Here is a 15,058-nt window from a genome sequence, read left to right as displayed (position 1 = left end):
GTAAGTGTCAGATGGTGTTGTAAAAAAACATTTGCCGAGGCAGAGCAGATTTGACTCAGAGAAGTACCAAGCTCTGCTGGGAGGATATAGGACTGGTAGCGTGCAGTGTGCAAAAAACGAACGTCAAGTCAATTGTCATGTACTGTACACTAAAAGAATACGGGTGTTCTGAGCAAACAAATACAAAAATATTGATGGCTCTTTTATTGTTGGATTTTGTTTTTTGAAATAAAGCTATATATATATCTATAAATATATATACTGTATATATTCTGTCTCAAATCGAAGGTCGTATTGCGTAGGTTGTCTAAACTTGGTAATTACAGTAATTGGTAATTAGTGACTCAGTATTGGCCCAATGCCTTTTTGGAAAGTTTCTGCTTTTTTGAAAATAAAAAAATGCATCCTTTATGGAAATAAAATTCCTCCACAAGGCCCGAGGTGTCCTATGAAATTTAAATAAATGAAAAAAACATTTTTTCAAATAAAAATTTTTAATTTGTCAATGACTTCACAAAAAACAATACCACTGCACACTAGCTAATAAATAATTTTGGCCTTGTGCCCAGGCTTAATGGCCTTGTGCCCTAGAAAAAATATGAATAGCCAAGGCCAAAGTGGCTGTGCCACTCATATCATTCATATCATTAGCCCAACATCCACATATCATATGTGTTTACAAAGTGTGTTTTAATAAGTTTACATGTGTTTAACGCATGTGGGAGGGGTATTTTAAGGCTTAAACTACAAAAAAAGTTTATTTATATGTTCTTTCTATATCGTGGATTTTCATCTATCGCTGATGGGTCTGGAACGCATCCTCCGCGTTAGGCGGGGGATCTATACACACACACACACACCGCGTATTTATGTGTGTGTGTGAATAAAGAGTAAAATGGAATCAAAAAATAGTACAATTCTGGGTTATTAATAATCATATATCCGGACTGTAATACGTAATATACTTTACATATGCCATGAGGTACCAAACTGTTTAATAAAAGCTGGATGGAAAAAAACAAAAAAAACAAAGAACATTGGACACGACATGAGGAATCAAATGAGATACTAGCCTAAAAAAACTAAACAAAACAAACCAATAAAAACATTGTGATATAATATAAAACCTCTAATTGTGTCTGATTTTTAGCTGTACATTTACTGTGTCATGCCTTTCGGCGGAGAAGCAGCACAGATGCCGTGAGATCGGGTGAATGAGGGCTTATTAGAATGGAGACAAAACAGGAACATCGAAGAAACGCAAGACGGACGTCAATGACCGGACTGGGGAAAACATACCTAATGCAGACTTAAATACATAGGACTAATGAAAACAACTGGAAACAGCTGAGGACATGTGATTCCACAGGAGGTTAATGAGGGGGCGTGGCACACGGGAGGAGTGGACGAGCTGGCTATGACATGCTGCATTCTGCACTTTTAATCAGATTTAGAATTTCCAAGCAATTTTTATTCAAACATTTCTATTTTAATTTCTTGTCTTGGTTTAACTGTTTTGAATCTTGTTTTTATAAAGCACATTAAATAACCGCTGTGTATGATAATAAACTTGTCTTGCCTTGCCATAAGGAGACCGAGAAACGTTCTCCTCAACTAAAAGCTACATGCTGAAAACTAAGACATTCACAAGGTAACTCCATGAAAAGCTCTGTAAAAGTAGAAATGTGTATTTTACGGTAAGATAACGTGAGCCAACTGGCTAGTTACTGAAAAAATGTACTCCAGTCATCAGAGAAAAAAGTTACTAATGCACTACATCAAAACATTTACATTGCAATAATGTATGGCATGAAATAAATAAACTTGTAACTATATCATTCAGTAATACAAACAATAAAACAACATACTGTTCATACTGGCCTCAAGAACTAAGTTAGGGCTTGATTCCCCTGCACTTCCTGTTGTAGCTGAGCGTGCAGATGGCTGAGCGTGCAAATGGCTGAGAGTGCACGTTCTGCTGCCAGACCCTTCTCAAACTAGATGGTTGCCTAGCTACAGTGATCAAGCAATGGGATTTGTAGTTTTATCACCACGCAGACACCGGTGCAGACCAGAAAACACAACCAACGGATTAGTTCTACAGCATTTTACTATTTTATTTTTTGCGGACAACGCTTCTTGGGAATGCATGGAGGTAAGAATTTTAAGACTTAGGTAAATTAAATTTAAGACCTAGGATGTAAATCTGGGCTTTTTAAAGACATTTTAAGGCCTTAAATTTAACTTTCTAAATTTTAGACTTTTTAAGGCTTTTTAAGACCCCGCGGGAACCCTGTGGACATGAAGTTAGTTCCCTGATCAGATTGCACAACTTTAGGCAAGTCAAAAATGGAAAAGAAATTAATCAAAACCTTATTCTGCGTTCCATTTGCCTTGGGATCCAATTTTCAGATTCCGAGATTACGTCACATCTGCTAAAAACTCGGGAAAAACCCGTTCCATTTGCCACAGAAGTAGCAATACCATGGACCCATATGAAAAAGCAAGATTTTTTGCTTAGCCGGACAACTTGTTGGATTTAAGGTACCTCAATTTAAATGGCCTTTGTCTTCGTTCACTTACAATTAACCCGAACTACCTCAAATCCGATAAATAATCCAACAATCATGAAATCCAATTCTAGCCCGGGTAATTGTTAGCCATTGTTAGTAATATCAGTTGATAACACATTATGCGCAGTGCTTTATGTATAGAACGCTGTAGCAACACGTCCACAGATAAGTTTCATGGTATAGTGTGTGACCGATTTAATGAGCCACAAATGAGAAGTAGTGCTTAAACAGGATAAAACTACAACTTTCCCTTCTGTTGATAAAGGGCACAGCCATCTTGGATTCAGAACTTGGGACCCTCTGTGCTGTCCGAGATATTTCTCAGATCTCCGAGAAACGGGATCGCGCATGTAATCACAAAACTTGGAATCCGACTCGGAATCCGTTACATTTGAAACATTTAGGGATAGTTTTCGGGTGGTCTCGATATTTGAGACTTTCTAACAGGTCCAGAAAGCAGAATCTGTGGAATAACTGCAATATCTGATTTTGCAAAACAGCACCATGTTCCAAACTGCTTGGTTTTTCCGACGTGTGACAACATTAGAGGAGAAACATACATTTGTGGAGGAGTACCTCAGATGGTACATTATATGCCAAAACCACATTGTTATTCAAAGGTAATAATTGTAGTCTCATTCTCTGCCTGAAATAATAAAAAATGTGAATGCCATGCTTAACAACTAGCCACGCACATGCCTAATTCACTGAACATACAAGAGTTGATTGTGTACTGACTGATCAGCTGTTCTCTGTTCTGGCTTCAAACAAAATATGAGTTCATTATCTTAAGGTTATCAACTCAGACTTTAGAGTTGAGCTCAAAGTTTGTTAAACCCACCTTAGGGAATTTCACCCAGCTTTGTTTTGTTTTCGAAACCCAGCAAAAACACTGTTTTGTCAGAGATCAATGAAAAAAGTAAATACTGTACATAAAATAAATATGTTCATGTTACAGGTCCCAGGGCTCAGGGCAGACGAAAATGTGGGTAAATGATAGCCTGTTTTAAAATTAAAAGAACGCAGACGGGAGACATCAATGGTGTTAGTATTTCAGGCGTTTCTTTGTCTAAAGAAAATCCCTATTCAGCATATCACATCATCACTCTCAAACGTATCCAAATATAGACAGAATAAATCTCTATACTAGGGCTGCAGCTATCGATTATTGTAGTAAACAAGTATTCTGTCGATTATTCCATCGATTAATCGGACAAGAAATACTTTTATCTTATTAAAGAGCAATACTAACTATTCAAAAAAGAAAAAATAGTCAGGTCTCTTAAAATGAACATCTCATGGGTTTCCTTTTTAGGAACATTTTAATGACTGAACTCCATACAACAACTGACAAAAGAACTAAACCCTTTTAGTGCATTTATGTACATACTGTATTTGTCTTTTTTTTTTTTTAAGAAAACACTTTCTTAAATGCAAAAATAAATAAAATAATGTCAAATAAAATTACTGAAAAAAGGTGTATATATATATATATTAGGACTGGACGATATGGCAAAAATGTATATCACGATATATTTCTTAATTTTGGTCGATACGATATAATTCCGATATCGATATGGACAATATTAAAAAGCCTCAGGAAAAAACTGCCGAGGACACACACAATGGATGTCTGCAAACTGAATTTGCAAAGTCTATAATACCTCCAGTCTCCTCCTATTAAAATTATATCATTTTTTTTTAAAATAAAAACAGTACTAAAAAAAATAAGGTTCACTTTTTATTTGTATTTAGCCTTTACAAACAAGAAATGTGAAATAAACTATCAGATAAATAAAACTCTCAGACTCAGCTTATTAACAATAATATATTTCCATTTAAACTAGAACAGGCTGATTATTCATATACAGTCGAACCCGGTTATGTCGCCGGCCTAGGGGGTTGCCAAAAAGTGTCGAGATAACCGATGATCGAGATAACCGAAAACCAATATGGCAGCAATATATTAACATGTGCTTGAAATTTATTTATGTGCGTTAATAACTGAGGATGTACATGCACGGGTTTTTGGTGTTTTTGGCATTGCCGCAATTTGTTTGACGCGATCGGCATGCTATAAATATGTACATACATCAGGGCCGGTTCTAGACATGCATATATGAGGGGGCAGACAGAAATGTGAAGGGGGCACATGGTGGCGACAAAGGCGGGAAAAGGGTGGGGTGGTGCTCTGGATAACTGTTTTTGTCATGTAATTGGATTGCACTTTGTCAGGCCTCTGCCCTAAGACCTGTCCAACTTGGGTGTCCCACCTGAAGGCTAAGCTTCTGCTGGTGTAGCTCTTAGGGTCACTGAGGCACGCAAAGCCCCTGACCACAGTAAGGTGGCAATCCCTCAGGGGGAAAACTGAAAAGTAAAACAACAAAAAATAAAATAAAATATTCCTCATCAGATTAAAACAAGTAAAAACATGATGTTTACCTTAATTGGATGGCCTATATCAAACATATTTGAACCCAACAAAACACTTTTCACTATTGCCAATATTACCAAAACTAAAAAGGGTAGGCTAAGTTATGAAAAAGAAAAAATCAATTCACCGAGTCTTGAAATATAAAACTGAAAAATAGGATCGGTCAGGGTTCATTTCACTACATGTTGTACTTGTTATAACTATGTATGTGACGAATAAAGAATCTTGAAATCACAACGAACAATTCGCTCAATGAGAATGAATGACGTAACCGACTGGCTAAAGCTGCTTCTAGCACCGAGGTGGTTAAAATGGTACGGTCCACACTAGGGGTGTCTGAAATCGTTTTACATAAAATTTTCCTACAAAGTGAGGTTATCTTTCTTTAAAAAAAAAAAAGAAAATTGTTAAGACCTCTCCCCCCCCCCAAACTGCTATTTTTGTCTATTTGTGGGGTTCTTGATCGGGGGGTACTGGGGGGTACAGTACCCCCCGATCAAGACCCCCCCCCCAAATAGACAAAATGATGATTTTGACGAGAGAGATTGCTGCTTCCTCTAAACCTCCCGCAATCGCGCAGCTCATTTCGCTCTGCCCTGCCTACTGAGAAACTGGCTCATTTGCATACTAACAGTGATTGGATGTTTAGCTGGGGGGAGGGTGAGTGGGGGATCTCTGCCGAGTGCCGTGTGAGCCCGTGCACAAACAGAACGCGGAGGGAAAGAGCGAACAAGAAGTGAAACTTATTATCTCGTTTGTGCCTTTTTCAATGGATTTTTCAGCTACTGTAGTAAATCTTGTCCATATTCAGTTTGTGGGTAATTATTATTTTCTTCCTCAACTTCTAAAAGTTTGATTTAAGGGGGCAGGACGTTTGCTTAAGGGGGCGTTGCCCCCTCTTGCCCCAGTGTAGAGCCGGCCCCGACATACATATTGCTTAACAAAAGGCATATGTGCACCAACTAACAGCAGAGATTTACCAGTATACAATAAAAACCACCGTTGTTTCTAGATACAAACCTTTAATTATATTCTCTAACATTGAAAATACAAAGATCGCTCACAAAATCACAAAAAACCTGCGGGGTGTACTGTAGTTCGTTTTTACAAAAAGCTAACCAGTGTCAAAATTAAATTCACGAGTCATTTCCCTCTGACACAGCTCTGAAAAGTATCATACACGCGGATACTATGGTTTCTTTACAAAGTCTAAAATGCTTTGTTGCTTTTGCCTTTAACAGTCTGCTTGAAAACAAATGCTTCAATATTATTTATGCTGTCTAAAAAAGTTTTACCTGGATCGCGTTTCACAGCTGCAGTGTTCAGCAAATTACCATGCAAATGCGATTTGAATACGCGCTGTTTAGCACTTGTGATACATTTTTAAAAGCCGGCGAATCGTCACGGGGATGGAGATAACCGATGTTAAGTGGCGATTTTGGCCCTCTGTTGTGCTCAAGATCACTGGCGTGCAGATAGAGACGAGGTGGTGCTGAAGCACTTGCCCTTTTGCCCTCAGTCCAAAACAGTGCCCTTTTGAAAGACGTGATTTTTTATTTTTTTTTTTAAAGCTGCGCGATTTAAAAAGGTGTGAAAATAATGGCTTGATTTGTGCCCCTTCTTCAAAGACACCCGAACCCTGTCGCTTTTTCACTGTCACTGTGTCACGTGAACACGCTTGCAGTTCATTTGTTGTGAGGCGTGTAGCAGCGGCATGACATAGGACTACTTGGAGTAGGCATAGTAGGCTAACTATAGCGACTGGGAGCCACGGCGGACAACACGGCAGCTCTTTCCCTTCCCAACCAGTCAGGTAACCCATGAATCGAGTGAAATTATTCTGTTTGCCCTCTAAGACCAACCTGCAATTGTTTTGTTGTGAAGTAGCCTGTCAGAAACTGCACATGACAAACTTTGCCAGCTTGCCCCCTCCATCCATCCATATGGATAAACAAAAAAACGACACATTTAAAATGTAACCTAAACCATTTAGGCAACCCCACTCTCCATCAATTCCGACCTTTTTGCATACACTATTGAAAATATCACGTTATGCTATAGGCTACATGCCGTTAGGCAGAGGGCTCTTTTGAGCCCATCTTTCGTTACAAATTTTAGGATGATCTCACGGAAATCTGTGAATAAATACAAAGTTTTCAAACTGAAGTCAGTGACGGGAAGACATCACACTTTTTAGAGATGGAACTGCAGAAAAACCTAAAACCTTGACATGATTATGAATAATAGAATTATGGACGTTTCTCCGTTTTTGTGGATTAGCCTTTCCATAACTAACGTCAACTACTGTCCTACTTTGGTAAGATTGAAATTAATGTCTTTGACTGTCTTTAGTAGGTGTCTCCTGTGAGAAAGTTAGAACACCGTCCAACTGTCTAAAGATGCAGTCTTTAGCCTAACTGGTTGTTACTGACTCAGCGATGCTCGCAGACATTTACGCACTGTGTTGTGACCTGATTGTGACAGAACAGTGACGTTGTTATTGGTAGTTTGAAGGGTACGGTGTTGGGGGTGCATGTTAAAAGTTTTGAGAAGCACTGGTTAGACATGTTAATTTTTTTTGGTGTAACATATTGGCAACATTAACACATTAATTTGCTAAAGGAAAAATAGGCAGTTCCCAATTGCCTGTGAAAACGACCATTCTGCCCTGTTCTTGTAATGACCACAGTCAGTCTTATTCGTTCTCATACATTTTGGTCTATTTTTAGAGAATGTTTTGAAATAAAAGTCAAATTGCATTTAACCTGTGCGTTTTTTTTATTATAAAAAGAAAAGGTTTTCCACATATGCAAAAAGTACCCTTTTTTCCCCCTGGAGCACTTGCCCCCCAAAATGTCTGTGCACGCCACTGCTCAAGATATTAGGGTTCGGAGACATAAAAGAATCGACATAACCGATGAGAAAATGCTAAGACAAAGGGGAATTTGGCGGTTCCCTCTATACATTTGGTATATTCAAATGTATATCGAAATATCGGAAATGTGTTTAAAAATCGTATCACCGTTATTGAAAAAAATTCTATCGCGATATATATTGATATCGAATTATTGTCCAGCCCTATGCTATCCTTTGTTAAAATTACCTCCAGGGGGAACTGCTCGGAAAGGGTGGTTTTGGAGCAGTTTTCGCCGGCATTCGCAAGGCCGATGGCTTCCCAGTAAGTCACCAAACGGTGTAGTCGTGACATGCAAAGTAATATCTCTCCAGAGATCCCTTTTATTACACCGGTTACAGGCACCTATAAGAGGCGATGCCTTCTCAATATGCACTACACTAAATTTGTGATTTTTTTTTCCCTCTAGGTGGCCATCAAATATGCCAGGAAGAATTATAAGGAGCTAGAACTGGTAAGTGTTTTCAGTCATGGAGCTGGGTTTATTTGGAGGAATTTCTGCCTAAATATAATATGCATATCCTGCTCTCCCATTCATAGCCTGGAATTGATGGGCCCATCCCATTGGAGGTGGCACTGATGAAGCTTGTTAGCCAGAAGTCATCCTGTGCTAACGTGCTCCAGCTCATCGACTGGTTTGATGGACCACAGGACTATATTATGGTCCTGGAAAGGCCGGACCCATGCCAGGATCTCTTTGAATTCTGCCAAAGCGAAGGAGGGATCCTGTCAGAGGGTGTTGCCAGGAGGTGCTGGTGCAGGTGCTCCAGGCCTTACGTCACTGCCAGGACTCAGGCGTCTTCCATCGAGACCTGAAACCTCTTGATCAGGACAGACACTCTGGAGGTGAAACTGATTGACTTTGGCTGTGGTGATATCTGGACAGATTCCCACTACACAAAATATTCAGGTCAGAGAGAGAGGCTAATTAAAATCCTGTCAAACTAACCCCTGGTTCAATAGCAAGTAGCGGGTAATCCAGTGCAGTGTTTCCCCTACCATTATATTAGGGGGTGCCCCGCCCCCCCTTGAAGGTCAAGTTAATTTAATTTAATTTAATTTTCTATATAGCGCCAGATCACAACAGAAGTCATTTAAGGTTACCTTTCCTATAGAACAGGTCTATACATTGTTCTTTTATTAAACAAACTAAATAGCCTTATGTTATTTATCGTATATACACACAACAGCTTGTCATTTTTGTCTCTACACGGTCGCGGGTTTACAATTGTCCTCTGCTCTCTGTATCGCGCATGGCGGAGTTCCGCCCCAATGCACGGCACAGTAACATGCGCACACACACAGGTGAGCACACTCCCACCAGCGGACAGAGAGCGCGCGTCGGAAAATATGTTGCATCAGCCACCTGAGAAGCAGACAAAAATCTCGGCATTTTTTAAACGCTCGCAGGGTGGAGGTCGAGACAATCATCCGCAATAGGCAGCACGGAGAGCATCTTGCAGCCTGCATGCAGATCTCAATAAATGGGCCAGATGTTTCTGACTTCCCATATCAAGCAGCTCTAGAAATGTTCATCCAGAAACCCAGAAGGATATACTACAGTGACAAAAGCTGCACACTTTGTGGATAATTGTCATAAAAAGAAATGTTCTGATGTTTAGTACAGTTGTTATATTGACTGCTGTCATTAAACACCATGAACACCATGAATCCTGTCGGTGCCCTTCTGCCCCCCCCCCCCCCCCAAGCTGTAAACCTAGGGGAAACACTGCAGTGATTAAGTAATCTGGACTTGTGCTGAAACTCCCTGCAGGGGAGTTGGATTTGTGTTCTTGAGTCCTAACCTAACTCGTTTCAGTAAAAATATGAAAGATTTATGAAAGATTTTGTGAGTTTATGAATGATTTTGCTTTGTTGTTTCAGGGACAAAGGTCTTCGCTCCCCCAGAGTGGTTCCTGAAGGGGCAATACCTAGCTGGCCCTGCCACAGTCTGGTCTGTGGGGGTCACACTATTTACATTAGTGTGTGGTTACTTGCCCTTCCCCAACAAGAGGGCAATTATCTCAGGCTGCCTGGAATTCCCCCCATGGGTCTGTCCTGGTGAGCAGCTTATTTTTCATCCCGTGACTTGACTCTCCTGATAGGAAGTGTTCTTTTCTGACTAACTATGTGCCAAATTATTCTCCGACAGGCTGCTGCAGTCTGATCCGCCGGTGCCTGAGGCGCAAGGTTGCGAATCGGCGGACTTTGGAGCAGATTCAGCGCCATCCTTGGCTGCAGCGGAAGTGACATCATAAGATGAAGATGAATAATTATTATTGGTCCAAAACCTCTCTTACTATTAAGATTACAATAAGATTAGGTAAAATAAGATAAGATTAGATAAGATTTGGCAAGCTAAGATTAGATAAAATAAGATTAGGCAAGTTTAAGATTAGATAAGATACGATTAGATAAATTAAGATTTGATAAGATAGATCTTTGTCACTATTACAAAAAGTGAAAAACAGTTTAGCAGCATAAGTTATAGTAATAAAGCTGGTGTTAGAGTTTTAGTTTAGTGACTACTGGAGCTTTGTCAGTCCCTGCTGTAGGTAGTTGTAGCATATAGTTCTGTTTTTATTTTAGTTTGTTTTTTTTAGTTTTTTGTGTTTGGTGTATCGGACGCGGGTAGACCGCATTTTGCGGTTGAGCTGCATGTGGGTGCACTGAAGACTAGGTTAGAATGTAGAGAGTTAGGCAGTAAAAAAAGCAGGGAAGCTCCAGTTTTCACTTGTCCAGCTCTATTTTGGGTTGAGCGTCCTCTGTGGAGTTAAGGATAAGGCTACAACAGGGGGATAGTTTAGTGTCAAGTTCCAACAGAGGACCACATCAAAGCAGCAGAAGAAAAGGAAAAGCAAACAGCTAAGTCCTTCAACCATTTTCTCGTTGTCCTGATAAATAATTTTTGATATTGTTAGTGATGGTTTACTTGCTGTAATACTGACTTTTTTGTTTCATTCCAATCCAGGCTGCAACAGATGCATGTAGAGGACCAATGCAAGGCAGCAAAAGAAAAAAAGATAAAAGCTAAGTCCTTTTCCTACTTCTCACATTTTCTCTTTGTCCTGATGATCCACTCATTTTCAATGCTAGAAATTAATGATATCTGTCTTTTCTGTCCTATCCAAGGTCCAACAGAGGCAACCCCGCCTCCTCGTACAGGTTCCGGGCGGCGTAAAAAGAAGAGAGGCCGGGGAAAAGGGGAGGAAGCCGCCCCAACTGATCCACTCATTTTCAATGCTAGAAGTTAACAATATATGTCTTTTCTGTCCAGAATTCCAATGGATCCAAGAACAGATTTCCTCCTGTAGGAAATCCCTGATCATCGTTGCCCCACTGCCTTCCCTCAAGGACATATTCCACACCCGCCTCAACTGTAGAGCCATCAGTATTGCCGACGACTCTTCTCACCCCTTTCACTCCCTCTTCAACTTCCTCCCCTCAGGGAAGAGTTAGCGGAACCTCCGGGTGTCAGGGTCAGCCCCTGTTGTCCTACTCGGTGTCCCTTCCCTGTTTGGCCAGCAGGCGTTGCTGGTCATCCCGTCCCTCGTGTTGTCAGTCTTTGTGTTTTTCCTTGTTCCCTGTCGGCCTCATGGTTCAACACATTGAGCATCTGGTTGTCTGTGAACCCTTCTGTCCTGTGTTTCAATCCCACCTCCTCTGTTTTTGTATTTTGCTCCCTAGTGTTTCATTTGAGTTTTTCTAATTCTTGTCTGGTGATTTTGTATTTGGTTTTGGTTTCGTTCCTTGTGCCCCTGCTTGTGTTTTTACCTGTTTGTAATTCCCCAGTGTTAGATTCTGTTTCCCTCTTTCTTGCTTAGTTCTTAGTTTCCCTGTTTTAGTTCCCTGAGTTAATTAGTTTCACCTGTGACCTGTTTTCCCAGTCTTTGTTAATTAGTCTCACCTGTCCTGTGTTAGTCTTGTTACACAGTTTTAGTTTCAGTATTTAAGTCCCTGCTTCTGTTCTGTTCCCCAGTGGTTCGTTGTTTGATGTTTCTGACAGTTGTTAGTGTAGTTTTGGATATTCTGTTAGTAGCCTGCCTGCCTGACCCCCTTTGTAAATTTAGTCTTTCTTTATCCCCTTTTGTTTTTGACCCCTCGTGGTCCTTTGGTTTTATTATGTTCGTAGTGTTTTCTGTTTTGTTAAATAAACCGCTGTTCTTTGAGCCGCAAATGGGTTGTCCACCTTTGTGCCTTCACCATGCCTCATCCCCGCTCCAAACCCACCCGAGTCTTTGACACTGGGCCCGATCCACAAGATTTTCCAATAGCTGCCAGAATACTGAACTCTGTCTACTACCATCACCCCCCCACCCCCTGCCCCTTGCCTTTACTTTTTTATACTGTATTACAAAGACGAGAGAGGAACAGCATTTCCATTCCCTTGTATGTTATGAACACATAGGGAATTGACAATAAAAGCCTGTTTGATTTGAAGAGCAACAACTCAAAGCACCATTTCAAGAGGTTGTAAATATGTAAAATAAACCTGATCAGTGTTAATTGGAGGCTGCTCCTCTACAATCTCCTTATGTCTTAATGAAAAGGTCTGGTTCATCAGCTGATTTACATGCACTGCATTTGGTGACCTTTTCTTCATCTTGTTTTCAAGTGTTCTTGTATCTTGACCCTGTGGAAAATTTGGTAGGAAGTTTGTCTCACTACTTCTGGGTCTCGAGTTTTTTTTCCAGTTGACTCTCCATCTGGGTTTTGTCGTGTACTCTTATTACTGTTTGAGACATCTGCAATTCCACACTGGCGAAGTTTGGAGTGTAGATTCCCCATTTTGAATTTTAAACTATTTTTCCATCCGTAGAAACCCGTGGTTGATCCTGGCTCAGCAAGGCAAGGCTGCTTAGCAGTTATCAATGAACATCAGTGAACTGTTCATCTTGTGGATAAGCTGAGAGTTTGTACATTTCCTCAGCCAGCTTCTGCAGAAAGTCATGCTTCATGTCTCGTGAAACTGACATGCGTGTGCCATCTCTCATCATCATGTATATTAAGCTTCAAGAAATATGGTACCTCAAAGGCAGAAGGCCATGGGTCACGTGAGGTTTCCTCAGTGCGAGGCAGTATTTCCGTGTCAGATGAACTAGCTGTAGACAAGGTGCCCGTTGAAGACAATACACTGGTTGAGTGTTAAACTGACACTTTCCAGAGAGACAGTGTTCAGTGTTGCTCTATCGGTCAATTCAGTGCTACCCGTAAGGTTGCAAAAAGCATGTTTGAAATCTGGGTCTTCATAGTGAAGCATGAAGTCATGCTGCAGCCTCAACCGTTTTTTCAATTCATCTATTAATTCTTCCACAGTGCCTGGTCTCTCATGGAAAATTACCTTTCGAATGTCATTTTCACCAACAACTATCCTCACTGGCCAGGACTGCTCCATGGTTCTGAAACAATAAAACATGACATTCAGCACAAAATGTAACGCTTCAGAGTAACAAACACCTTGCCTTTAACCCTGTAGGCAGAGAGTGGAAAGACATCATTGAAGTTTTCAGTTGGGTTACAAGCAAACATGTCTGTTGTTCATAGGCCCTGAGGTGTTCATGATATCATGCAAACACTGGTATCAACCAAAATGTGCTGAATCTGCCTGAAGCCTGGTAGGCCCACACATGAACCTACAGACACCACCATGTCCGCTGTGTACTTCACACCATCTTGGCAAATTCACATTAGGCTAAATTAAGGGTAAGAGAAGCTTCACTCAGACAGGTAAACACCAGACGCAAGTCATTTAAATGTTCTGAATACACAACTATATCATCTAGGTATGCAGAGCAATTACGAACCCCAGCTGTATTAATCAATCTCTGAAAGGTGGCCGTGCATTTCGGAGGCCAAAAGCCATAACAGAGTATTGTGCAAAAGATTCTGGTGTGACAAAAGTAGAAATGTCAGATGCCCTGGGTGTTAATGGTACCTGCCAATATCCCTTCAGTAAATCAAGTTTACTAACAAATTGAGCTGAACCCACGTTGTCAACACAAACCTCCATGCGAGGTAACGGATATGAATCAGGCATCCAGTCCCATCCGGTTTAGGAACCAAAAGACAAGGCAAGCTCCATGGACTAGCACTAGGCTTGGCAAAACCATGCGACAATAAATACTGAACTTCCTCCGTCATGATGCGTCTTTTAACAGTATTCACATGATACAGATGTTGTTTAAGAGGCCTGTCAAAAAGCACTTGCATATCGTGGGATATTACATGCGTTTGCGAAGGCGTATCACTAAACCATGACAGGAAAGAATGGATCAAATCAATAATACCAGCTTGTTGTATAGACGGTAAATACTTCAAATGATTGGCTAACTCTGTTAATATCTGTGTTTTGAAGACGAGGACACAGTAATGAAGGTTCACCTAACCGTAAATTGTCACTCTCATCTTCCCCCTTCCCCATAGAAGCTAAAACAGCAATTGAAGTGGGTGAAGGACATGCACTCACAGAAGACACTCCAAGTACTTGATAGGCTTTCAACATGTTTATATGGAAAACACAAGACTTACAGAGAGTACAAATCACATAATTTGTGTCATTGATCTTCCAGTCAATCACATATGGACCTGAAAACGTTGCCTTTAACAAAGACCCTGACATAGGCAATAATGCTAGAACTTGGTCCCCTGAATTAAAAGACCTAGAAACAGCATTTTTATCATACTCCTTTTCATACTACCTTGAGCCTCGCATAGATGTATTTTTGCTAACGAACATGCCCTACGCATTTTATCATGAACATTTGCCACAAACTCTAAAACATTCTGCTCTGGAGCCCCCTCTGACAATATCTTGTCTTTTACCAATTTCAAGGGGCCACACACAGTGTGCCCAAAGACAAGTTCAGCAGGACTAAAACCTAGTGAATCCTGCACAGCCTCTCGGCAAGCAAATACAACAAAAGGAACCCCCTCGTCCCAAGCTCTACTAGTGTCCATGCAGTATTTCCTTAGCATGGATTTTAAAGACTGATGAAACCGCTCAAGGGCCCCTTGAGATTCTGGATGGTACAGGCTGGAAGCAACACGCTTTATCCCCAGTGTCTGCAATACCTGTGTAAAGGTTCTGGACACAGGGTTCTTGCAGGTTTCAGTAAGTTAAATTTAAGACCTTTTAAG

General features: G+C 40.6%; 1 pseudogene; it reads left to right on the top strand.

Annotated features, from left to right (window-relative positions):
- The first annotated feature begins 8,104 nt into the window (after positions 1 to 8,104).
- On the top strand, positions 8,105 to 10,271 carry LOC140578619 (serine/threonine-protein kinase pim-1-like; annotated as a pseudogene).
- Positions 10,272 to 15,058: the final 4,787 nt, after the last annotated feature.

The sequence above is a fragment of the Paramormyrops kingsleyae genome, chromosome 16 (assembly GCF_048594095.1).
Source record: "Paramormyrops kingsleyae isolate MSU_618 chromosome 16, PKINGS_0.4, whole genome shotgun sequence".
NCBI classification, from domain to species: Eukaryota; Metazoa; Chordata; class Actinopteri; order Osteoglossiformes; family Mormyridae; genus Paramormyrops; species Paramormyrops kingsleyae.
The sequence above is the reverse complement of the archived record's forward strand: the minus strand, read 5'-3'. Positions and strand labels throughout refer to the sequence as shown.